The following is a 24,810-nucleotide window of genomic DNA, read 5'->3' on the forward strand; positions in this document are numbered from 1 at the left end:
CTTGAACTAAACTCCAATTTAAACCGCACTAAACTGTTATGATATTTTGAATTGAACAATTTTGACTCATTGATCTATCAAAATAGAACACATTTGCTAACTTTACTTTATTTTTCATTTTATTTAAATTTTTCAAAGGAAAAAAAATATAAAATTAAGTCAAACAAAATCAGTGAATTTTAAGCCTAAAAATAAGTAGTTCAACATAGCTCAATTGATCCGTTAAATTTGACAAAATTGATATAATTTTTTTTTCAGATCACTTTTTTTTCCAAAGTTTTGGTTATTAGATTATCGAGCTAATTCATTAAGACATAACATAATAGACACATTTAATTTTTATTCTTTTATAAAAATAGTTCAATTTTTATAATTCAGTTCAGTTTTTATACTTCAGTACAGTTCAACTTTACAACAGTTCAGTTTTTTTTAAACAGTTCAGTTTAGTTTTTTTACAAACAGTTCAGTTTTTTATAGTACAGTTCACCATCAGTTCATTTTAGTTTTTTTTCCCACCCCTACTTGAGACACTTTACTACAGTGTCGCTATGGTCCATAGCGATACCAGTGCCACGTGTAATTTTTTTTGTAACTAAGAACGGCCTGAATTTAGCCACCTAAAAGTCGCTACCTGCGATAGTGACTTTACTAGTGTCGTTATCAGCTCCTTCATTATTTAAAATGGCTCAATTTTATAATAAATTATTTTTTTTCATAGAAATAAAAATAATATTTTAAAATATATTTATTTTAAGAGTTGATCTTTTAAAATATTTTTATAAATTTAAAAAAAAAACAAGATTTTTTAAAAATAACTCAAAATAGTTCAGTCAACCAAAAATAAATTAATACTATACTTTAAGATAAATTTAAATAAAAAAGTTTAGATTAAAAAAAATAGCATTTTTATAAAGAAAATTTTTGTATATATTTTTTTATGGATTACCAGAGGCGCTAGGGCACACAGCGACCTTGTGTCACTATGGGCCATAACGACCTTGGGTCGTTATGGACCATAACGACCTTGTGTCGTTATGGACCATAACGACCTCCTTTTTTTTTTTTTTTTTTTTTACTTTTTCTACATTTATTTTAAATATTTTTATTTTATACTTCTTTTTTTTTTTTTCGTTTTTCTTACATTTTTTTCCTTCAATTAATTTTACCTTTTATATTTTTCCTTTTTTTTTTCTTTTCCACATGTATTTTTATCCACATTTATTTTATCATTTTTAAAAAAAAATTATTTTAACATTCATTTTTTTGCTTTTTCATTTTTTTATTTTATTTCGCTTAGTTATTTTTTTTATTAAAATATTTATTTTTTTTATAAATTATAATTATACACTATAAAAAAATTAAGTAAATCATATTTTTTTAAACATATTATATACTAAAATTTTAAATAAATTTTGTTTAATAAAATGAAATTAATTGGTGTCGCTATAAGCTATAACGACTTTATATGAAACTGTTTTGTGTCGCTATAGGTTAATCACATATTTAAAATGGCTCAATTTTTTAATAAATAATTTTTTTCATAGAAATAAAAAAATTTAAAATATATTTATTTTAAGAGTTGATCTTTTAAAATATTTTTATAAATTAAAAAAACAAGATTTTTTAAAAATAACTCAAAATAGTTCAGTCAACCAAAAATAAATTAATAGTATACTATAAGATAAATTTAAATAAAAAAATTAGATTAAAAAAAACATCATTTTTATAAAGAAAAAAATTTTAAACACTAAAAAAATGAAGTAAATTTTTTTTAAAAAAAATTGATAAAATAAATGTGGAAAAAAAAGAGGTCTCTACGGGTCATAGCGACAAAAATTTGTTGTGGGCCCTAGCGACTCTTGTAGTCCATAATATATATATATATATATATATATATATATATAATTTAAAAAATAGTAAAAAAAATTATTAAAATACATCTAAAAAAGAAAAGAAAAAAGAAAATATAAAAGGAAAAATAACTAAAGGAAAAAAATGTAAAAAAAAAAGGTAGAAGAAATAAAATGAATTATAAAATAATTTTTTTAAAAAAATGGGAAAAATAAATCTGGGGAAAAAATAATTAATAAACACGAGATTTTTTTACAAATAATCCAAAATAAGTGAAGGGAAAAAATGTAGAAAAACGCAAAAAAAAATGAATTACAAAATAATTTTTTTTAAGAAACTAGTAAAATAAATCTGGAGAAAAAAAATGACCCAATGACTCAAAAAAATAAAAATTTTGAAAAGAAAAAAACTAATAGAGACTTTTTGTCGCTACTGCCGATAAAAAAAAAAAAAAAAACTGAGGTCGCTATGGGCCATAGCGACATTGTCCATAGCGACCTTGTGTCGATATGGCCCATAGCAACTATAGATAATCCAAAAAAAACTGAGGTCACTTATAGGCCATAGCATCATCCTTTTTTTTTTTTTACTTTTCAACATTTAATGTATCATTTTTAAAAAATTTTATTTTATACTTCTTTTTTTTCTTCATTTTTTTTACATTTTTGTCTTCACTTATTTTTTTCTTTTATATTTTATATATTTTTTAAATCAATTTTATATATTTTTTATGGATTACTAGAGGCTCTAGGGCCTACAACGACCTTGTGTCACTATGGGATATAACGACCTCCTTTTTTTTTTTTAACTGTTTCTACATTTATTTTAAATATTTTTATTTTATACTTCTTTTTTTTTTCATTTTTCTTACATTTTTTTTCCTTCAGATAATTTTATCTTTTATATTTTTCCTTTTTTTTCTGTTCCACATGTATTTTTCTCCACATTTATTTTGTCATTTTTTAAAATTTTTTATTTTAACATTCATTTTTTTTCTTTTCCAATTTTTTTATATTATTGCGCTTCAGTTATTTTTTTTATAAAAATATTTAATTTTTTTTATAAATTATAATTATACACTATAAAAAAATTAAATAAATCATATTTTTTAAACATATTATATACTAAAATTTTAAATAATTTTTTTAATAAAATGAAATTAATTGGTGTCGCCATAGGTTATAGCAACTTTTATGAAGTCGTTTTGTGTCGTTATAGACTATAGCTATACGTGACACCCTCTACCCCAATATTAATACACAATAAATGTAAATAATAATTTTTTTTTCTTTTTAAGTAAATAAAATATTTCATAGTTGATAACATCTTTCATGTATAAAACAAATGTCTCAAATATCATAACATAGAAGGTGCACATTTGTAGCTCATAAATCATAAAAAGTCAACATGTAAATATCAAAACTCAAGAAATCATAAAAAATAATAAAGGAAATATAGATTAATTCCAGTAAAGGTGGTAGTGCCTCCTAGTTAGGAATTAATTTATAACTTCCAAATCATGTAATAAAAATATAACAAAGATGCACACTTTGACCTTTTATCAAGAACATTCAAAATTACAATTCTCCACATACACTTTCCTTGGATTCAATCACTGCAACTATAGACTTTATTTGTGTCATACCTTCGCTAGAAATTACCAAAAGAAAAGAAACCAAGGTTTTCAAAACAATAACATCCTAAACTAAGTCTAGTTATGCCCCGATGTCACATATCCTATCAGAGCATGCCCAACTGAAACCTTAAGCCTCATCACCAACATCCCCATGATGATGATCACCTGCAACACAATTTAAACATGTACAAGAATAACAAGGGAGTGAGAAATATCTCACTCGGTTCCAGGTGCAGAAATAAAGGTTAGATAGCACACACACACACAACAAACATAAGTCACATGTAAACAATACACATATACAATCAATATCACATATACACTCATTTATCATGCAATGATGTCATAGACTCGACTCATAAATGCATGCATGTGGCGCCATATGGAAGTTTCACATTTCTCATAGCTTGTTACATCACTGGTGACCTTAAGGTACACCTTGTTAGCTTGTTACATCAATGGTGACCCTAAGGTACACCTTGTTAGCTTGTTATATCACTGGTGACCCTAAGGTACACCTTGTTAACTGGTTACATCACTAGTGACCCTAAGGTACACCTAAAATATTTCAGTACATCACTGGTATGCGGCCTAAGCGGCACACCTGGATAAGTCATTTCATCACATAGCTTGTTACATCACTGGTATGCGGCATAACCGGCACACCTGGAGTTATATATATATATGATGCATGTCATACATTCACTATTTTATTGACTCAACATTTCACTTATTACGAAATTTCATTTATTACCTCATGTCATCATTTTCATATTCTCATAGTCATGGCTTATCTCAATAGTTCATTCTTATGTCTCATGTCATTTGTTCATATTTCACATAGTCAAGTCATAATTATTCCTCATAAGGTCTGAACAGGAATTTACAGAGCACTCTTATTCATATTAAAACTTATTTATTTTCAAAATTAATCACATATTTATTCATCATTTCTAACAAGGAACACAACAGAGTAATCAGAAAGTAAAATAGAACACATTCATGTTCCTAGAAACATACATTAGGCAAGGGATTGGGGCCAATCCGACTACCCAACAATTATTCCCACACCCCCGAGCGAGGTTTCTCACTCCCCCCTTACCTCGATAAGTAAGAGCTAAAACTAGAGCAAAACCTTGCTAATCTGCTCCCCTGGATTCCCTTTTTCTTTCTCTCTCTTTCTTTCTCTCTCTCTCTCTCTCTCTCTCTCTCTTTTTCTCTCTCTAAGTTTTTACCTTCGTCAGTTACAATTTTTTGCACAGCCCCTCCCTCCTATTTATAGGAATTCAGGGGTACCCGGAACGACCCATTCTGAATCTGGAATGGCTCGTTCTAGAGCCATTCGTTATGTGCAAATTTATCACTGAAATGGCCCGTTCTCAACACCAAAACGACCCGTTCTTAAACCAGAACGTCCCGTTCTAGGGTTGATATATTAACACACATTGACCATAATTGAAACGACCTGTTTCCAACTAAGGTTTTTAGACCATTTTATTTGTCTAGAACGGCCCGTTCCACTTTTTGGAACACCCGTTCTGCTTATGGGAACGGCTCGTTCCGCTTTTTGGAATGGCCCGTTCTAGGCCTAAAAAATAAAATAAAATAAAATAAAATTTTATATAAATTTTTTTAAAAAATCTCTAAAATGTTCTATAAAATTTCATTAAATAAGCTCCATAAATATAAAATAATAATAATTAACGATGTAGAAGATTCGGGATGTTACAATAGCGACTTTATATGAAGCACTACCGGCTGTAGCGACTTTAATAATATGGCGTTCATGACTTCAAAAAAAAAATTACACGTGACACTAGTGTCGCTATGGACCATAGCGACATTGTAGTAAAGTGTCCCAAAGGCGTAAATAGTTTCAAAAGACTACAAGGACACTGAATATGTCATATGCTTCCTCAAGGGTCTTAATGATCAATACAACACTATCAAGAGTCAAATTCTTATTATAGATCTTTTTCCTATGATCAACAAAGTTTTTTCTTTAGTATTACAACAAGAAAGACAGCAAAACACACCCAATTTTGTAGACTCAAGAAACTTAAGCCTCAACACACAATTTGGGGGGAATTGGAGATCTTCTTTTAATGGTAGAGGAGGAAGCTCAAGAGGAAGAGGAAGTACAGGTGGTCGAGGATCTTTCACCAATGCAGGGAAGGTCTGCACCTTCTGTGGTAACAGAAAATCATACCATAGACTCTTGCTACTTTAAACATGGATTCCCTCTCAATTTCAAATTCAAGAACAAAGGGAACTCTACTTCCCTAAACACTATCAGCAATAAGGCTGCCAATACCCAAGCTAGTGAGATTTCAGGAAAGCAAAACAAAGAGTCCACCTCAAATTTTACCTATGAAGATTATGATCACCTCATTGACATGCTAAAAAGGGCTAAGTTGCAATCACCAGAACATAGCATTAATCAACTTGTCCATCAAACCACTACTAAATCAGTAAATTCTTCCAACTCGCAGCAAAATCAACTAGGTAACCCTTTGGAACACACTAATTGGATTCTTGACACTGGAGCTACTGATCATGTTTTTAATTTGTTATATTTTTTTTACTAAATATCATCCTATAAATCTTGTTCATGTTAAACTGCCTAATGGAATTACCTCCACAGCTCAATTTTTTGGGACCATTATTTTCTTTGAAAAGTTTTTCCTTAATGATGTTCTTTACATACCCAACTTTCATCTCAACATCATATCTGTGCAAAGGATTGCTGCCTCCTTAGATTATGAACTCATATTTAACAAGAATTCTTGCATCATACAGGACCTCACTTCCAAGAAGATGATTGGACTTGCTGAGGTCAAAAATCACCTTTACATTCTACAACATTCTTCCAAGGATAATTTTGTTTCAGCTTATAAATCTAATTCTGTTTTGAATGCTTAACCAAAGACCACTACTTCTTCTTTTGATATTTGGCGCTATAGGCTTGGTCACCCTTCTCATGTTGTTTTACAAACTGTGAAAGACATTTTCCTTATGTGACTTACAATAAAAAGTTACTTGTGATTACTGTCATTTTGGCAAGCAAGCTAGATTACCTTTTCCTACTAGCACTACTAAAAGTTTATCTTGCTTTGATCTTGTTCATATGAATATTTGGGGCCCCTTGTTATTCCCTCTATACATGGTCATAAGTATTTTCTTACTGTTGTAGATGGCTATTCTAGGCATACTTGGATTTATTTCATGAAATCAAAAAGTGAAACCAGAAATCTGATTCAAAACTTCATTTCCTATATCCAAACTCAATTTACTAAACACATTAAGGTAATAAGATATGATAATGGTGCTGAATTTGCAATAGATCAACTTTATGCTACCTATGGGATTGTTCATCAAACCTCTTGTCTTGAAACTCCACAATAAAATTTTTTTGTGGAAAGAAAACATAGACACATTCTAAACATAACTAGAACTCTTCTTTTCCATTCTAATGTTCCTAAATATTTTTGGTGCTATGTTGTTAGTCATGCTATTCACTTGATAAATAGGCTTCCGTCACCTGTACGTTTTAAATGATTCTTCACCTTATCAAATTTTGTATGATAGACCACCTACATTATTAGACTTAAAGGTGTTTGGTAGCTTATGTTATGCTAACACTTTGGTTCAAGGCAGATCCAAATTGGATCCTAGAGCCACTAAAGGAGTCTATCTTGGTGTCAAACAAGGCACTAAGGGTTTTTTGGTTCTTGATTTCTTAACCAGAAACATTTTTGTTTCTAGAAATGTTGTCTTTTATGAACATATATTTCCCCTTTTTGAAAAAGGTTCTACTGTTACCACTAATTCACAACAACAAAATGATGCTAGCTTTGATTTTCTATACTTTGATTCTGCTCATTATGAAAATTATCTTAATGACATTGATGAATCTGCTCACCCCTCTAAAACATCATCTCCTTCACAACTAAGGAAATCTACTAGACATAAATGTCCTCCTGCTTATCTCAAGGACTATCATTGCAACTTGCTGATTAGTGTGCCACCACCAAAAGATAAACAGATCAGGTACCCTCTTAATTCTATTCTGTCCTATGATTCCCTTTCAGCTTCATATTCTAGGTATGCTCTCTCAATCACTATCCATGTTGAACCTCATACTTTTAATCAAGCTGTTAAAAATAAGGTGTGGGTTAAAGCCATGTAAGTTGAACTTGATGCCCTTGAACACAATAAAACTTGGACTATTATGCCTTTACCTCCTGGAAAGACACCCATTGGTTCCAAATGGGTATATAAAATTAAGTACAAATATGATGGCTCAATTGAAAGGTATAAGACTCAGTTGGTTGTAAAAGGGTATACTCAAATCCAAGGTTTAGACTATTTTGATACTTTTTCCCCGGTTGCAAAATTAAGCACTGTTAGAATGTTACTTGTTATTGTTTCCTGTCAACATTGGGAACTTCATCAACTTGATATTAATAATGTTTTTCTTCATGGGGATTTTCTTGAGGAAGTTTACATGGAGATACCCCAAGGTCTTAACATTTATAAACCAAATCATGTTTGTAAACTCAATAAATCCCTTTATGGTTTGAAGCAAGGTAGCAGACAATGGTTTGCTAAACTTTCTTCATTTTTATTGTCCTTACATTACAATCAATCTCAACATGACCATTCTCTCTTCACTAAACATCATGTTACTCGTTTTACTCATTTTTACTGTGATTTTAATCTATGTAGATGATCTTATCATTGTTGGAGTAGATTATGATGAAATCAATCACATTAAACAATCTTTAGATGTCAAATTCAAAATTAAAGATCTTGGTCCTTTAAGATATTTTCTTGGTTTGGAAATTGCTAGGTCCCATCTTGGCATTTCCCTTTCTCAACGGAAATACACGTTAGACTTACTTGATGAAACTGGCTTTCTTATAGGTAAACCAATTCTTACTCCCATGATAAATCATGGGTATGAGAAAACCTTTTATGATCATTGTGTATTTGTGAAGAAATTTTTAGACGAAAAATTTGTTATTCTTTTGCTTTATGTGGATTACATGTTAATTGTTGATCATAACATGAGAAAAATTCAAAATATCAAAAGAAAGTTGAACAAGTCCTTTTCAATGAAGGACTTAGGTCCTGTATGGAAAATTCTTGGCATGAAGATTATCCGTGATAAGAAGAACGACAAATTATGGTTATTACAACAAAAGTACATTGAGAAGGTATTGGGGAGATTTAGTATGGGCAATTCCAAGTCTATTAGCACTCCATTTGCAAGTCACTTCAAGTTAAGCTCTAAGAAAAGTCCTACAACTGAGAAAGATAAAGAAGAAATGCAGAAGAATCTGTATGCATATGCAGTTGGTAGCTTGATGTATCCAATGGTATGTACAAGACCAAATATTGCTCATGTTGTTGGAATAGTTAGTTGTTTTGTCTCTGTCCAGGTAAAGAACATTGACAAATTGTGAAATGGATACTTAGGTATCTCATAGGTACTTCTAGAGTCTATTTGTTTTTCGAAAGTGGTGAGTCTATGTTGAATTGTTACACAGATGCAGAAATGGCTGGTGATGTGGATTCTAGGAATCTTGCTTCTAGTTATATGATGACTTTTGTAGGGGGAGCAATATCATGGCAACCCAGATTACAGAAATGTGTTGCTCTATCTTCTATAGAGACAGAATATATAGCTATAAAAAAAAAAGCTTTCAAGAAGCTCTTGTGGATGCAAAAATTTCTACAAGAGTTGGGACTTTCACAAGAAAAACATGTTTTGTATTGTAATAATCAAAGTGCAATCCATCTCAGCAAGAACTCGACTTTTCATTCAAGGTTGAAACATATTGAGGTTCGATATCATTGAATACATGATGCATTGGAGATGAAACAATTATCATTAGAGAAAATTTAGACTGAAGAAAATGGCTCATATGTGATGATGACAAAGAACTTACCTATAGGAAATTTTGCTATTTTCAAAGAGTAGACAGATTTGGTTGACTATGGCACCAATTAATTAGTAAGGGGAAGATTTGTTAAGTAGGTCACTAATTTATTTGCGCTCACGTTGTCTTTAAAAATAATTAAAAAAAAAGTCAAATATGCTAATTGTATTAGCATCAGGTGTAGTGACTCTTGATATGTGAGATGAACCTTTCAGAAGAAGGAGAAATCAGAGTAATGTGTGTCTCTGCATACATTGTACCTCTTTGTGAAATAGAGAGAAGAAAAATTTCGTGAGAAGGAGTGGAGCAACCAACTTAGAGAACAAGTATTTGGTACCAATTTTTGTGCATTTTGGTTCTCTTTATTGTTTGGTTAAATACCCATTTAAGAGTTTTCTTGTATTGTTATTCACAATATTGGTGATGAGCTATTTTTAGTGATCCCTAGCGGCTCTAAGAAGACTTATGGCCTACTCATTGATTATAGTGGTGTTTTTACTAGACTAGGTCCCGTGGGTTTTTACCTCACATCGAGACATCTTGCTGAAATTATCTCGTTGCTTCTTGAACTTATTATTATTTACGCTTAATTGTTGTTATTTGTTATCTTTTTCAATACATACAATGAAGTTGGCTTCTCTTATAGTGTGAGGTAGAGAAGATGTTTTGTTTTGTCAATGCAGTGTGAAGGAAAGGGAAAGAGCGCCAATGAAAAGGATCTTTGTGCGTGAATGGTAGATTAGTGAGACTGAGAAAAAAAGAAAATGATGGTGTATATCAAGACTAAAGAGTAGGTGTTTTGTGTCGTGTGTAAGAAAGTCCCCCATATGAGTGTGTTATATATAAAGAGTTAATATAAACAAGCAAAAGAGTGTATAAAAGAAGTTCAAATTGAATCAGAATAAGGGACAATTTAATCATAATATAATGTTACTTTGCCCCTTCCCCTAGCTATGCTATCATCATCCAAAAGTGTGACAAAAGAGAATAAATTTGTTAATAGAACTAGAACGAAATAACTTCCTCTTTAGTCAAAGGAATATTATGGTTGAATTTCAACTTCTTCCATATGCATACGCTCTTTTGCTTGTTGATATTTACTCTTCAGTGATTATTGGTTAATTGCACATTATCACGTCTCGCTTCCCATTGAGAGAAGAATCCAATGAGGACGTGTTGGTTGTGCCGCATGCGCGTGTATTATTTGCTGAGATGAATCTTGTCTATTTGAATAGATTTTTTAAAAAAAATCTGCAAATTAAATTTTTATCAGATGTATATATTTTTTATCAGATGCATCTTATAATTTATTTTTTACTTCAAGTTTTAAACTTACGATTAGATAAATTATATTTTATTGTGCTTTGTTATGATATGGTTGGTGCACGATAATTTAGAAGACATGATTATATTATATGTAAAAGAACTAAAGATGTTTGGTACGAGCAATTAAAGTGCTCATAAGCTGAGTACTCAGCATACATAGGTACCTGTGGTCATATATATTCCGGAGCAGCATAGCAATATGTGACCATTACCTTTGTAATGACCTGTCGGGCCATCCTTTTGCCAAGCCAAAATCAGAAAGTTTTGCAATGTAATTCTGTCACCAACAAAATAGAATGTTTGAAAGCTTGTATGTCTAGTTAAATATAAGATCAAAGAGGTTTAATTTACCTTATACTGAGTCAAGTAAGATAATAGAAGCTTTGAAGTCTCGATATATATCACTTTTTGCTTCATCGCTGTGATGATGTAAGACCTTTTTAGCAGTATCAATGCGGATGTCTCAAGAAAGTGGTTGGAATTGAGGTTTTGAGGCGTAATTAAGTTAGTAAACAATGTCACACCGAATAAACAAATGGGGAAATCAATAACAGAAAATATAGGCAAGAAAAGAAAGGAGAATAAATCTGTCCTGTGACAAGAACCATTACCCTGAAAGTTAAAAAAAAAAAAAAAGAAGGATGAAGTGCACAGAAAATTGTTTGTCTTTAGTCTCATACTTGACTTCTTGTACCTTTTTATAGTGCAAAATCTGATTATAACATTGGTAAATAATTAAAATCTGATTCTCTAAAGCGATTATTAATTGGCTTATTAGTATATAAGGATGGATGATGAAGAGAAATAATCGAGGCCGAGAGAAGAATCCAATATATTCCTATGTGAGTGAGGACGGTGCACTGAAAGAATAAAATGTATTTGTTTGTTTGTTACTAAGTGTTAGTGCGTGTATGCGTTGCAGGGTGATGGTGAAGGAAAAGTGGGGTCCTTTCTGTTTTGTGTCGCCGATTAACAACTTACTCCTAATTAAACAAAGTTGGATGATGCAGCTTCCTTATGTAATTGATTAATTCGTTTTATTTATAAAACAAGGTTGTTCTATATATAAGACAAGGCAAATCAATCACATCAACAGTAGAAATCACCTAACTAAAATATTAACTATTTGATCACCCAATTTGACACTAAATTTCAAAGGATCAGAGCTGATCACCCAAAGAAAAAAGAATTCCATTAAACTAATTTGACGTTTTCCTAATTAAGCTTCAGTATCTTAAATTTTGAGACTCCAAGAAAAGTTCAAATTGTAAATAAGCCCTAAATTACACTCACCAACAATGTGCGATCTGCAACATTAATTAATTTTATTCTGATTAAACTATACACATTTTGTTTGTTTTCATAAACTCTTCAGCAATTGAGTAACCTCACAATATCACGTTTGTTCTGGCAGTACAATTCCTTTTCTTAGGTGCAATTCCTTAATAATATTGTTAACACGTTAAGATCCAAAATAAATAAATTAATCCAAGATAATTACATTCATTTTAGTTTCCTATTTATCAGCCTCATTAGCAGTTTTGCTATTATTTACATTGTTTACTCATAATGTATATATAAATATTTATGGTTGAGTTCATCATACAATTTCAATTTTAATTTTAATACAAATCGATGGAGAGGAAAACTTATTTGCGAATCTGATTCAAAATTAGCAATTGAGCTTTACCCACATTAGAAATTTAGATTGAGAACTTACTTTCCAAGTACGAAAGAGGTAACTGAATTGCTAATTAACTTTATTTCCCCCATCCGTATCACTCTAGCTTGTTTGTTTCTTTAGCTCATGTAATATAAAATTTTTGTTTCTCTTTATTTCATGAAAATATATAATTTTGGTGAAGGCCAAGGTGGTCCAATGCAATAGGTGATTTACATACAACCTTTTCTACCAGTATTTATAATTTTAATTATTGTAAAAATAAAATTACTATTTACACATGTATCCTTTTCAATCACGAAATTTTTGTAACATTCGAAAATCTCTTCATTTCCACCGTGATCTTGTGCCCCATGGAAGAGATCACCATCATTGATATTTGATAATAAATTTTTCATTCAAAATACTTTATGATTCCATTGCATGTACTTGTCTGGCACAACCAATCTCAATCTTCTGTTGAAATGCAACACATTACGACGGCGATATCTCCCCACGAAAGCGCTTATGTTTTGCTCTTAAAACACAATTGCTTTAACTCATAAAAGGCTTACATCACACTTAATAATATGGTAGACTGATGTCGTAGAATGACATTACCAAAAAATAAACTGCAATCCCACATTACTAAAAAAGAATGACATTAAAAAAACAAATGCAATTTCACGAAAGTTTTGTAACTCTTACACACACAAAACACCCGCGAAGGAAAAAGTATCTTTATTTTGCTAGTATATATAATATCAATTGAGAATATTTAAATTTCAATTATAAATGATAAAATATTTAAATCAGAATATACAATAATTTTTTTTTAAATCATTTAGGCAAAATTAATTCAATGATATTAAATTATATTGAAAAATCATTATATATGTCAATAACTCGATAAAATAATAAACATTCTGGTGGGTATATTAACAGATTATTGTAAACATTAACAATCAAGTGGTTATATTAATATATATTATCTTTTTCAAAAAAAATTAATTAAAAATAAAAAAATGAAAATAAATTAAAATAAAAAATACGAGAGGGAAATAGTCAAATAACTAACGAGAATGGGAGTTTAAATAAATAAATAAAATAAAAAAATAAAAAAAAGAGCAAGAGTAATCTACAACAAAAGAAAATAAAATGAATACAAATATCAACAGGTAAGATTTTTAAATGAGGTACTAATTAACAACAACAAAATAAAAGAAAATAAAATGTTTATAAATAGCAGCAATCGGGATATTCGAAATGGGGTGCTAACAAAAAAAAAAAACTTCACTTAAACCTACTTGAGTTAGTTTTTTTTCAAAAGCTCATTATTTTTATTATTCCTTCACTTATTTTTTAAGGACTTTTATACATGTCTATGGTCTAGCTTTTACTTATAAATAAAAATTTAGTTACAAATAAACTCAGTCAAACACAATCTAATACATTTCCAATCAGACTTCTAATTTTTAAATTGAAGAAAAATATAACGAAAATAATCACAAAATTTAGATATAATATTTTAAGTGTAATTGGTATTAGTTGAAGTTTTACTTTAATATTATGTAAGTACACATTTAATATAAATCTCATTAATATCCATTTACATATATTATCAAGTTAACATTTTACCTAAAAAACAATATTAACTATACCTAAAAAAGTGTACCTAAATTTTATCTTAAATAAAATCACCCATAAGTTTGTAACAACCCATTAACTCTCATAATAACATAGTAAACATTCTATAGTAAATTCTGATAATAGATACTGGTTCATATTCTCACACAGAGAAGATAATCTTGAAGCTTGCTATACAAAACTTCGACATCCAATCTCTCCGTCGCAAACCAGTGGAGTTTGCTATATATAAAACATCCTTAATAGCTCCCCACTTGGCCTGTGATAGTCAAGTGCACGTTTGACGTATATGATTTGAAGAAGAACAACCCAAATTATTAAGTTGTATCATCACTCTTCTTAGTCAAGTGGCCTTCACAAAACACAACAAATGGGAGTTAATGTTATCACTTAAACATGACAAAAGCTAATATTCATTCACATGCAAATGATTTGCACACATGACACATGTAGCATATGGAGACTTCAAAGTTGAAAAACCATGTTCATGTGAGAGACCTATTTGAGACGCTTCATGGACACTGAAAATAATTCTAACTGAATTTTGAATTCTTCAAAATCACAAGAACAGGGAGTCTACTCCCATACTTCAGGACCTTAGCTACTATGAAGCTCCTGTTCCAAAAATAATACATTTTTTGAGATTTTGAGGTGTTAAAGGAACTAAACAATGTTACATTGAATAAACAAATTAAGTCGGAAATCAATAACTTACACCTAAATAAACAAAGCTATATGATGATGCTGTCTTACGTAATTGATCAATTACATGAACAGAAGAAACCATCTAATTAAAATATTTACTATTTGCTGCATATATCAGTAATTACCAAAGAAGAGTTGATCAGGCGCCAAAGAATAAAAAAATCCCATTAAACCAACTTAATTAACGTTTTCCTAATTAAGCTTCAATATCTTAAATTCTGAAACTTCAAGCAAAGTTCCAAATTATTTATAAGCCCAAAATGATACTCCCCAACCATATGAGATCTGCAACAATATTAATTTTATTCTGATTAATACAATTTATTCAAAGTAGTTTTGTAGTATTTAAAACACCACAATTTTTAGAATATCTGTTTTTCTTTTATTTTCAAATTTTATACCAAAAAATCTAAAAGAAATCCAAAAATTCCAATCCAAGTCATTGTGATCTATTCTAAGTTCTACTTATCTATGATTTTTAATAACAATTCTGAGTCGAAGCTTGATATATAAATTATAAAAATGATGATTTTACTCCTACTTCTCTCTATAATAAAGACTGACATGAGAAAAAGATTTAAGAGACAATAAAATGTCATGTTGAGCTTATAATCATGTCATATATATTAAAATGCAATTTTTGTAATTTTTTCTGAATTTTTAGAAACTTCAAAAAAAATAATTAAAATGTTCCTAATTATTTATTGAGACTAATGAGTATTAATTTAGCCTTAAAATCTTACAAAAGTAGCAATGTCGGGTCATTTTTAAATGAAATATGCAAAAATATATTTTTCATGAAAAATTGGCTATTTATTGAATTAAAATTAAAATAATATGAATTTTTAACTACAAAATACTAAAATAATTAGTAGAAATTCAAATTGTATTATAAAAATTAATTTTAAACCACAAAACTTGATTTTTATATCTAAATTACCATCTCAAAAATTCTTAACAAAAATTGAAGCCCATTAATATAAACTATGTACAAAAATCATTAGTATTGTCGCAAGAAAAAGCCTTGTAGTAACCCAATTTCGTCCGGAAAATGTCAATTTTGTGTTAAAAAAAATAATAAATAAACATAATGAAAAATAAAAAAAAGACAAATAGAGAAGCCAAATCTTCCTCCGCATCAACAAATATATTTTGTGGCCAACGAAACTTTTTTCCTTATCCTGTAAAGTTTCTATATTAGTATAAAAGTTGGGTTTTGGTGCCATGCATAAAACAATTCTTGGAACTGCAAATTAGCAAGCTAGCATTTTTTGACAGCATGCTTTGACTTATATACGATTCTTGGAAGAAGGGGAGGGGATAAGAATAAAAAGGGGGAATTTTGGGGGATCAAAGAAAAAAAAGGGGAAGAGCCATAAAAGGAGAAGGAAATGTCTAAACAAGAGGGAGACCGTCAATGAGGTGCAGCCTGGGAAACACCTTTGAGAAAATCATCTCTTGCACAGTGCACCTTCTTACAGGCAGGATTCACATCAAATCTGTAAGCAAGCAGCTATTTTAAAAACTTTGTGAGTATGATGTGATACATTTCAATGGTTTTGCAACCCCTGGTACTACGTTCACATTGTATAAAGATGTGTTATTGGCTTTTGTTTTTTCCTACCATTATCAACTTTTCTTACAGCATGATTTGACATACTTTAGTGTGCTTTCACTATTTATTTCCTACACTACATTCACCATGTATATGTGTCATGAATTTTCGTTTTTTTCTTTTTAACATCAATAGCTTTAAACACGCAGTTTGCTATTTTATGTGACCCCTTATATCTTAGCTCTATTGCATTACGTAAAGGTTTAACCCCCTGAGGATGAACTTGCGTGAAATCACCGTTTGAACTTGCATATATGAAATCTATATAAATGAAGTTTGTTAAAATAAGCGCATTGTTTATATTTTATTCTTCCTATTATTATAACAGTATTAATTATATATTATTATAGGATGAACTATTAAAATTTAAATATCTTTAGTGATTAATAATAGAATGGTTAATATTCGAAATTTCAAATATGATTAATTTGACATAATATCTTTTTGATCTTAAATTCTTAGAACACAAGCCCTTACAGTTTGAAAGTTCTAAATCTTTTAGAATAAAACACTTGGTGAAAATGAAAGCTAACATTTGTAATTTAATCAATGTATAATAAACATATTTTAAAAGAAATTATTTGAATGTGACATTCTCTTGATTCTAAAGCTTAAAGGTGCAAGTTGTGACAATTTGTCACCTTAAAGCTCTTCTTATTTAAATTTTTAAAATATAATTTATATCAAAAAAATATTACCACAACATTCAATATAAAATATTCAAAGTATTTGTATCAAAAATTTTATTGGAGGAATGGTTAATTAGATGTGACATCTTTTTAACCTTAGAATTTAAAGTACAAGTTGTGACAACTTATCTTTAAATTTTTTCTCCAAAAACAAAAATGTTCAACCAAGAAATTTTTTAACATCATAACATCTCTAGCAATAATTATAATTATAATTTTATTGAATTGACTTTGGTGTACACCTTGGTCAATTTTATATTTTTAGGGTGAATGAGCTTAGACAGTTCAAGAATCCTATATTTAACAAAAGTAAATCTAATTAAAAAATATCAACATACAAATATTTTCTACAAAGAACTACGTGACTCTGATTCTTCATTACACATGAAGATACGTAGGAGCAAGAACTAAATCTTGTCGAGCCAAAAAATAAAAAAAATATTATCCTCCTTTTTATATAACAATAATAATTTTAACCTTTTTTTCAATGCATAATTTAAATTAGTTAAATAAAATATATTTGATAATTTTTGTGAGATAAATATTTTATAAATTATAAATAATTAGTTTAATTAATTAAAGGTAATCGTCTTAGGACGAACGTTGTGAGGTGCTGATACCTTCCTCACACGTAATCGACTCCCGAACTTAAAAATCTGGTTTTCGTAGACTATTTTCTATTTTATGGTTTTTCCAATGTTTTTCCATAAAAAACATAGGTGGCGACTCCTCTTTTCCAATTTATTTTTCGCCGTCCCGTCGCGACCGAGGTTGCTACAGATGGCGACTCCGCTGGGGACTATTTTTGAGAGTCAAGCCTATAATAATTAGTTAAACTAATTAATAATTTTTTTAAATGTTTATCTCACTTTTTATTTTATTTTATTTTTTGTTTATGTTCCTTATTTGTTGTTTGTCTTATATGCATGAATTATATAAATATGTGTTGTGGAATTTGAACTTTAGGATAGAAGAATTTTATTTTCTATATCATATGTGTTGTGTTTTGTAGATTGGATAGTGTAGGATTGCTCCCTTCACACACTTCACTTACACAATTTCACACACGTTTATGAGTGGGGTCCTATGCCCGGACTTGAGTGCAACTTAGGGTAGTAAGAGGTTGAGTAGTAGTAACCTTCTTGATGAACATCTTGTTTGGTTATTATGAAGGCCTCACTTAGAGTTTGATCCTTTCAAGGGTATTATCACCTCTAATAGTTTACCTATTATTGTGACTAATATCCTAAGAAGGGTTATTGGCTCTAGGAACCTATTTTAGAACTATAGTCCCACCCTTTTGAGAGGAACACGTGTTAGTAGTCCATAGAGTTTTCAACTTAAGGATGCCCTTATTAAGTATCACAGGAGCAATATTCAACCTTTACGTTCAAATGACGCAAAAAAAAAAAAATTTATTCCATTTCATAATACACATCATACATTTTTTTAACTTTTATCATATCTCAAGCCTTTCAATATAACACTCATAAAAAAACTATTCATGCATGCATTCATCTACATTTCATAATTCATTCATAATATGCATTTTACATCTTTGCATAAAAAATAATATCCTATAAAATCATTCATATAACTTTAAAAAATTGCAATTGTCATCATCATTGACACTTGTTTCTTAAAGAAAATAAATAAATTTCTCTCTTGCATAATTCAAAGTAAGATCATTATTCCATTTGAGCATTTAGTCTAAAATGCATCCCATAACATTCAATATTTTCATAATCTCTCATGACATTCACGCATAAGCGTTATTTAGATTAAGTAATCATGTTAGGTATATTCATCAACATATCCATCGTCTTTTCTTATCATTCTCCATAATTGCATTAATTCTCACTTCATCATCGCGAATCAAATGCATTTGTTTCTCTAAAAACCAAAAAAAACAAAAAAACAAAAAGAAAAAAAAAATATTTTTTTCATTTCAATTTCTTCACTCCAATATTATTCTTTTATACATGCATTTCATAGTAAAATAAAGGTCTAATTATTTACAAAAAAATATACTCTTCTAATTTGATTATTTTATTTTAAAGAAGATGCCAAGCAACAAATTTATGCAATGTCTCAAAAGAAAAAAAAAAACAAGAAACAAAGAAAAATGGAGAATAACATGAAATTATTGGTCTCACTTACATTTAATTCTCAACCGAGAAGATGAGTTCTTTGACAATTTAACTTGTCAATTGACATGATTTTAAAACCATTGTTAACCTTTTGAAGTATTTATCTCATTAACTTGCATAACAAGTTGTGTTGTTATCTTCATTGTCATAAATTGTCTTTGTCCCATTACATCTCATAGTTTCCTCATTATTCTTTCAAAAATAAAGAATTTGTCCTCATAAAAAGTCAAGTCTATTAGATGATTCTCAATTAGCAAGTTTGGCAAAATTTGAAGATTTCTTATCGGGACAAATTTATCATTTTTATGAGTATCTGGCCCACCAACTACCACATTTAATGGAGACAAGTCTTATGAGCAAAAAAAAGAGTGAAAAATGTAAAGTCCGTTAGACTGAAAACTCAAAAGGGCAGTCTAAGCAAAAGTTAGGACAAACAAAAAAAGAAAAAAAGAAAAAAGAAAAAGACTAACATGGAGTTCATTAAGTTTTGTCTTAGGATTAACCTTTAAAAAATAAGTAGTCAAGATTTGAAATGATGTATGACCATCACTTGTCACCCAAATTTGAGCCTAAAAGTGAAAATTTTCTTCAATCACCTCAAACAAGACTCACCCTCAAAATAGGGGCAACACAATTTAATTCAGCTTGTTTATGATACCATCAAAATAATGAAGATGAAAAAAGAAGAGAAATGAACCAAAGGCATCAAAAAGGCCATTGTTTTATCCTTGAGGTAGCTTCTTATGCTAGTGTGACAAGCAATGTGGTGGTCAAGTTCATCAAAAGAGATTTAATTTGTTATTCTGGTCTATCAATTCATTTTGTTATTGATAATAAGATCAATCTGAGTAACAAGATGATGAAAGAGTTGTGTGAAGAGTTCAAAATTCAACATCACAATCCCTCACCATATTGTCCTAAGATGAATGGGGCAGTAGAAGCGGCAAATAAGAATATAAAGAAGATTATTCAGAAGATGGTAGTCGCCTACAGGGATTAGCATGAAATGATCTTTATTGCTTTACATGGATATCACATTTTTGTTTGCACTTCTACTGGGGCAACTCTGTGTTCTCTGGTTTATGGTGTGGAAGCAGTCATTCCCATTGAGTTTGAGATACCTTCTCTAAGAGTATTGGCCGAAACCAAACTTGGGGGAAGCATAATGGGTTCAGGCTCGCTATGCTCAGTTGAACCTAATTGAAGAGAAGGGATTGAATGCCTTGTGTCATGGTCAATTATATCAAAAAAAGGATCAAGGGAGCTTTTGCCAGAAAGGTCCACCCACAAGAGTTTCAAGAAAGAGATTTGGTATTGAAGAAGATCTTACCACCTCAAAAAGATCATAAAGGGAAGTGGACGGGAAGATCTATTGAACCCAATAAACCTTGATGCAGTCAAGAAATTCTATGCAAAATAATAACAAAAGTAAAAAGCTCGCTATGCTGAAAACCTGAAAAGGCAACTTAGGCAAAATTTAGAGCGACCTGCTAGGTTAAAAACTCGAAAAGAGCAGTCTAGGCAAAAGTTAAGGTCTAAAAAAAATGAAAATAAATAAAAGAAACAAGAGCTCGCTAGGCTGAAAACCTCAAAAAGGCGGCCTAGGCAAAAGTTAGAGCAACCTGGTAGGCTGCAAACTCCAAAAGAAAAACCTAGGCAAAAGCTGTGGTGAAAAAAAAAAAAAAGAGGGGCGAAGAAAAGAAACCGAAAAAGCATTGAAGCCAACACTATAGCAAAGATCCTTGTTTCGAATAACCTCCAAACACACATTTGGGCCTTTGTATCTTTTCTTTCATATCCATCTCACCGACCAGTGTTACAATCTGATAAAGTCCATACAGATCAAAAATTGGTTGCTTCTTTTTTTAAGTTTAGTCTTAAGACAAAACAATTGAACTCATCTATCATCGTTAACACGATTGCTAAAAAAAAAAAACAAAAAATACAAATGCTCATAAGACTTGCACATCCATTACATCATGGAGAGAAACAAACATGTAGTGCAAAATCTTCTATTCATCAATGTTCATTGATTACTATGCTCAATAATTATGAGAATCATTCAAAAGATTAGATTGGGAACAAATCACAATTCATGCCTTCCTTTGATTCCCCCTACCCAATTAAATGAGACATTTGTTTCATGTCTGATTCCTCCATCAATTCATATATCAATGTCGTTTCCCTGAGTCAAAAAACAAAGCAATCACATTCATCATTGTCTCTTATTCTACCCCTGCTTTTCAAGACTAAATTGGGACAACCACTTCACACTGGGGCAAATGATCTCATTGTCATTTCATCACCTTAACTTTCAATTGGAATAATTGTCTAATCCAACTTTGTTCCCTATTTCTTCATAAACTAGGGCAACTCAAAGTACTCCTTTTATACCGGGACAAGTTCTCAACTATCATCACATTTTCATTTCAACCATATAAATCATGTGTCTCAAGTTTAATCAAGTCAATGCCTGTATCATCCATATTCCGCCATTCTAAATACAGTTTATCCTTCCCATATGTGTCACTGTTTGATTCTATCCACTCGAGTCTAAAGTGATGTAAATCATTTGCCTCACTTGTTCAAGTCCAAGTTAGTCTACATTCTTCCACCTTTCACTCCATTAATTTGACATCAAACTGGGGCAATTGCTCAATCTCTTATTCCCACCAGGTTCTCAATTTTTGTCATATCTTGGGGTAGTTTGCTCTATTTTCTCTATATCAAAATAAAGTCACGTTCAAATATCCTTTTTGAATAGTCTTCCAAAAAAAATCATGTGTCATTGTTATGCATGTTGATTAAATGATGTTTCAAAGGAAATAACAAGATGGTGATAATCACTTAATTGATAAGTTAGGCCAAATGAGTCTCACTTGATTCTAGGTGGGATAAGTTTGAAAAGATAAATTGTGAGATCATTTTTCGACGATTGACAAAAAAGGAAAGAACAGGATTTCATGGATTTGAAAAGAGGATAAAAAAGGGTGAATAATTGAGACACAAAAAGGGCTTTGCATGAATTTGCTTTCTCTAAAGAAAATAATCATTTTATGGTTTTCTTTGAAAAGAAAAAAAAAACAAAATGAAATTTGTCTATGACACCTCATAAACATCCTAATACCGAATCAAGCATTACATCATTTGTATTAATATGTTTGAAGTGTTCGTTCATGTCCAATCATCACTTGGCATCCACTTTGTTTGCATCAAAGTTTGGTATTTTCCTAATACATGCATTCAAATTCATCACTTGCATATAAAGTCTCGCACTTGTCCGACATCTATATCATCTACGTTTGAGTTTGGCACATGTTTGACATTCATTACATCATAGTTTGATACATCCATTCAAATCCAATACTTGTCCAACACCCACATTGTTCACATTAATGTCTAATACTTTGTTTAACACATTCATTCAAGCCCAATGCATACTTGTCATTTGCATCACCAAAAGTTTGGATCATCCCTAACTCATGCATTCAAGTACAATACATGCTTAGCATCCACAATAGTTGTACCAAAGTTTGGTACTTATCATGCACATGTAATCAAGTAATGTACTTGCATAACACATTCAATGAAGTTTACTATCTACTTGGTATTAACATTGTTTCCATCAAAATTCACACTTTTATGTTTCGGGTCCCCGCGCCCATTTTTTTAATATTTTGGGTCCCTACGCCCATGTTATCAATCTTTCGAGCCCCCGTGCTCACTCTTTTAATGTTTCATGCCTCTATTAATTTTCAAGCCTCTATGCTCACTCTTTTACTTTTCAAGCCTCTACGTTCACTCTTTTAATTTTTAAGCCTCTATGTTCACTCTTTTAATTTTCAAGCTTCTATGTCCACTCTTTTAATTTTCAAGCCTCTATGTTTACTCTTTTAATTTTCAAGTCTCTATGCTCACATATCAATCTTTCGAGCCCCCGTGCTCACTCTTTTAATTTTCAAACCTCTATGCTCACTTTATCAATCTTTTGAGTCTCGTGCTCATTCTTTTAATTTTCAAGCCTCTATGCTCACTCTATCAATCTTTCGGGTCCTCGCGCCCACGTTTTTAATTTTCAAGCCTCTATCAATCTTTCGGGTCCCCGCGCCCATGCTTTTAATTTTCAAACCTCTGTCAATCTTTCGGGTCCCCGCGCCCACGTTTTTAATTTTCAAGCCTCTATCAATCTTTCGGGTCCCCGCGCCCATGTTTTTAATTTTCAAGCCTCTATCAATCTTTCGGGTCCTCGCGCCCACGTTTTTAATTTTCAAGCCTCTATCAATCTTTCGGGTCCCCGCGCCTATGTTTTTAATTTTCAAGCCTCTATGTTTTTAATTTTCAAGCCTCTATCAATCTTTCGGGTCCCCGCGCCCACGTTTTTAATTTTCAAGCCTCTATCAATCTTTCGGGTCCCCGCGCCCATGTTTTTAATTTTCAAGCCTCTATCAATCTTTCGGGTCCTCGCGCCCACGTTTTTAATTTTCAAGCCTCTATCAATCTTTCGGGTCCCCGCGCCCATGTTTTTAATTTTCAAGCCTCTATCAATCTTTCGGGTCCCCGCGCCCACGTTTTTAATTTTCAAGCCTCTATCAATCTTTCGGGTCCCCGTGCCCATGTTTTTAATTTTCAAGCCTCTATCAATCTTTTGAGCCCTCGTGCTCACTCTTTTAATTTTCAAGCCTCTATCAATCTTTCGAGCCCCCGTGCTCACTCTTTTAATTTTCAAGCCTCTATCCATCTTTCGAGCCCCGTGCTCACTCTTTTAATTTTCAAGTCTCTATACTCACTCTATCAATCTTTCGAGCTCTCGTGTTCACTCTTTTATGCTTCAAACCTCTATGCTCACTGTATCAATCTTTCGAACCCCCGTGTTCACTCTCTTATGCTTCGAGCCCCGCGCTCATGTTTTTTAATGTTTCGAGCCTCACGCTCATGTTTTTTAATGTTTCGAGCCCCACGCTCATGTTTTTTAATGTTTCGAGCCCCTGTGCTCATATATCTCTAAACTTTAGACGAAATTGGTATTTTCTTTACTTATATTTTACTACGATAATATGCAACAAGAGTTGTTTATATTATCTAGTAAAATTAAGTAAAGAGGGACAACTGTAGTAACCCAATTTCGTCCGGAAAATGTCAATTTTGTGTTAAAAAAAATAATTAAACATAATGAAAAATCAAAAAAAGACAAATAGAGAAGCCAAATCTTCCTCCGCATCAACAAATATATTTTGTGGCCAACGAAACTTTTTTCCTTATCCTGTAAAGTTTCTATATTAGTATAAAAGTTGGGTTTTGGTGCCATGCATAAAACAATTCTTGGAACTGCAAATTAGCAAGCTGGCATTTTTTTGACAGCATGCTTTGACTTATATACGATTCTTGGAAGAAGGGGAGGGGATAAGAATAAAAAGGGGGAATTTTGGGGGATCAAAGAAAAAAAAGGGGAAGAGCCATAAAAGGAGAAGGAAATGTCTAAACAAGAGGGAGACCGTCAATGAGGTGCAGCCTGGGAAACACCTTTGAGAAAATCATCTCTTGCACAGTGCACCTTCTTACAGGCAGGATTCACATCAAATCTGTAAG

The 24,810-nt window shown here is 31.0% G+C and overlaps 1 long non-coding RNA gene across 2 annotated transcripts in view; it reads right to left on the reverse strand.

Moving 5' to 3' along the window:
* Positions 1 to 3,030: 3,030 nt before the first annotated feature.
* Positions 3,031 to 24,810, reverse strand: part of LOC109791567 (uncharacterized) — a 37,667-nt gene continuing 15,887 nt past the window's right edge. The window contains exons 2-4 of one of the 2 annotated variants that reach the window (XR_014429720.1): positions 11,110 to 14,417; positions 10,971 to 11,035; positions 3,031 to 3,652 (exon numbers count right to left, since the gene is read on the reverse strand). This is a non-coding gene — a long non-coding RNA (uncharacterized LOC109791567). Of the gene's footprint in view, positions 3,653 to 10,922; positions 11,036 to 11,109; positions 14,418 to 24,810 lie in introns of both variants that reach the window. The other variant, XR_002239045.3, reaches the window with a different exon arrangement.

Source organism: Cajanus cajan, chromosome 9 (assembly GCF_000230855.2).
Source record: "Cajanus cajan strain Asha chromosome 9, NIPB_CcT2T_4, whole genome shotgun sequence".
In the NCBI taxonomy this organism is placed as follows: domain Eukaryota; kingdom Viridiplantae; phylum Streptophyta; class Magnoliopsida; order Fabales; family Fabaceae; genus Cajanus; species Cajanus cajan.